The sequence below is a fragment of the Aegilops tauschii genome, chromosome 2 (genome assembly GCF_002575655.3).
Source record: "Aegilops tauschii subsp. strangulata cultivar AL8/78 chromosome 2, Aet v6.0, whole genome shotgun sequence".
Taxonomy (NCBI): domain Eukaryota; kingdom Viridiplantae; phylum Streptophyta; class Magnoliopsida; order Poales; family Poaceae; genus Aegilops; species Aegilops tauschii.
The window spans coordinates 232767066-232770323 of record NC_053036.3 but is presented as its reverse complement, the minus strand read 5'-3'; the positions used below and the strand labels follow the sequence as shown (position 1 = coordinate 232770323).

At 43.4% G+C, this 3258-nt stretch overlaps 1 long non-coding RNA gene across 1 annotated transcript; it reads right to left on the bottom strand.

Moving 5' to 3' along the window:
- Positions 1–763: 763 nt before the first annotated feature.
- LOC109732707 (uncharacterized) lies at positions 764–2871 on the bottom strand. The gene is made up of 2 exons (XR_002225457.3): positions 2474–2871; positions 764–1718 (listed from the first exon to the last, which is right to left on the bottom strand). It is a non-coding gene; the product is annotated as an uncharacterized lncRNA (long non-coding RNA).
- Positions 2872–3258: the final 387 nt, after the last annotated feature.

The window sequence follows — 3258 nt, the reverse complement described above, 5'->3', positions numbered from 1 at the left end:
CGGGAGTAAAATACCGGTGCTACTGAAAATTTGGATCAAAGGCGGGCAAATATTTTTGAGATTGCGAGGGATGCAGAGACGGGAGTAACAAGGTGGGGCTACTGAAAATTTGAATCAAGGGATAGAAGCAGAGTGGGAGTAACAGACATCGCACACGGTCCACACATACTAATTGTGTGATATCAAACATAAAAACCTTCCAGGCGGTAGATATTTTCGAGATCGCGAGGCAGTAGATATATTCAAGAGCGGGAGGCAACCCTTGTGGAGCCCAATCTACTATGCTGATGTGAGTGACTGCAAGGAGCACGGGCGTGGCACACATATAGTCTGGACGAACCATGTCTATTGCATCCCCAATCGCAGACGGTTTCTGCATCCAACTCGTGTGCTGCTATATATCAAAGAAAGATCCTAGGACCTTTGAATGCTTGCTTGCTAGTTATATATCTGTGTGTGCACGCGCGCGTGTGTGGTGCCACATTAAAGTTCTGCATTGTGTATTCAAACATCAACAAACACCACTTTGGGCCACATGCAGACGGTTATTATTTTACACCACCAGGAAACAATTATAACTAGCAAGCAAGCATTCAAAGTTCCTAGGATCTTTCTTTGGTACGCATGTATAGCAAAGATAGAGCTTAACTGATAGCAACTATAACCCCCTCCTTGTAAAAAGGAATGTTACCACCAAAACACAATGCTCGTTGGAAAATCCGGCAGTACCTCCTTTGTACCGTCGGACATCCACGACAGGCAGTTGAATAAACATAGCATATATTTATAATATCACAAGCAGAAGCATCCAACAAGCTCATAAAACCAATTTAGAGCACAGTGGTGAAGCCACCAACCGTTATGCTACACATAACAAAGAAAACATACGTTCCAACACACCTCGGTGCAGGGTGGGGACTAGTCAACTCCAACCCACCTTGACAGGTAAACATATTGATCATGGAAACAAACCAAGGCATGGTTAATACACAACAAGTAGATCCTGGCTACCAGGAATCATGAACCTAAGTATGAGAATTATCATGACCAGCTAGGTGAATGAAAGGGGTGTGCAATGTGAGTGAACACCCATGGGAGCTACGCCTTTCCTAGTACTAGCAAAGCCGCACGGTGATGTACCTGAGACAAATCCCACGAGAGGTGAGTCCAAAGACTCGACAACTACACAACAAAGCATGACAGAAAGCAAGTAAGACCATGAAATTGAACCATGCTTGAAGTGAATGCTAAACTTGAATCTTTCATGCTTGGAATGGCATGAGAAAGCATGAAGAAATAATGCAACCAAATAAGACCGAGGACTTGGCTCTAAGCTTTTGCCGGCAAGCTAAGGAGGGGAGACGTCTCACCTCACTCCTTTTCAGCCCTCACCAAGTGAGAGGACCATAACATGAGGATGGACCCGAAGGACCATACACCCGCGAAGCGAGGATCACTCCTTTAACTTGGAAGATTCACTCATGATGGATTTGTTACCAAGAACCAAGAAAAACCAATCCCTATCACATTCTAGTGGTATGGTGTATTGAAATGTACACTAGGGAGTTGTATGTTCACCATTGCATGAATGTAAAGGAATAATGTGAACATGAACATAATATTAAGGGAGCAATCTAGCTCTTGTTGCCCGGTGTACTCGCCTCAACCATTGCAAGGGAGGTGGTGCGAGGCTATCTCCAGTGGATTGGTGTTGCAACCTGCTGCAGAAACATACGTACAAGTTTTAAAGATTGCACCAAAACAAGCTATGTAGAGCACACACAAAAACACGCGTAATTGCATTTCCATGGAGCAACCCTTTCCTGCCGCTACACGGAAAAATTCATATCTTGAGCTAGGAAGCTCGAAAACATGCAAACAAGATGCCTATGGATTCATGGGAACTCATCTACAAATAACTCCAACTATTGAAGCTCGGACTATGAGCTTATCGGGGTCAAAACCAGCAAAAACTGCTCTGCTGTACTCATATTCAGAAATATTGAGTAGCCATCTTTGGAAGTTCATAGTAACAAAAATACTCATGGGAATAAAGTAAATTTAATTGATCTATGAACTATAAGGTACCAGGTAGCCATAACATTGTATAACACCAATTTATGAACCCTCTAATATCATGAAAAACTATGGACAAAAGCTATGAGAATTACTGTTTTGCAGAAACAGCCAGCAACTTGTTTTTACCGCCACGGCTAAACGGCTGAACCAAATTGAGTGAATGACCACTCAAAACGATCGTGGGAACAACACCTACAAAACATTCCAGATGCTCCTCCTCTGATTTTGTCATATAGGAACTCGAAATTGCTGATTTCTGAATCTGAACGCCCAAAAACAGCAACATGAACAACTTCTCCCCAATTCCAACACATAGGCTTTCTAATCCTAACCCTATACTCCCTGAATCAGCACTAATAGAGGGTGAGATATCATAAATGATGGGGAACATCACCTCTATGGTCAAATGACAAAGATTTGGTGAAGGGGAAAGTTGGGGAAGCTTTCTTGTTCTCCTCCTATCCTTGTCTCCTTTTCTTCTTCCTCAAGCCCTAGATTGAAAGGGCTGCCATGGAGGTGGTGAAGGGCGTGGTGCAGCAAGGAGGCACCTGGGGAGGAGTGGGGAAGGAAGGGAGGACGGAGTAGGTTGGCTGGAGAAGAGAGGAGAAAGGGGTTCTTCCCTTCGGCTTGGGGAAAAGAAGAAAGATGTGGAGCTCGCCTCCTATGGACAAAGGAAAGCTCACGTTGTGAGGGAGAGGTAAGAGATAAGGTTCAATTTTATTTAAATAAGGGTATTTTTGAAATACCCTTTCAATCCTATCCCTTGGATTAAAAAAACTGCATAAGATGCATCCGAACTCCGATTTTGACAAATGAGTAGTCCATTTCGACCGTCTCCACATGCCCGACGCAACCAAAGTGTCGGATTTATGATTCGCCAGACCAAATAAATATGGATATAGAGAGTCCGGAAGCGTGCTTTATCAGAAAGTGATTATTGGAAAATGGGAGGTGTTACTGTCTCACCACCTTAAGTAGAACTCACCTACGAGTTCTTCTCTCCTTAAACTACCAGAAAAGCTTGATACATGGCATAGCACATAATGGGGAAGAATTTTAGTGGTTAGAACGTACCATCAGAGAACAGTTCTGGGTACTTTTCACGCATTTGGGAGTCGAGTTCCCAAGTTGCTTCTCACTCTGTTTGATTTGTCCAAAGAATCTTCACATACTTGAGCT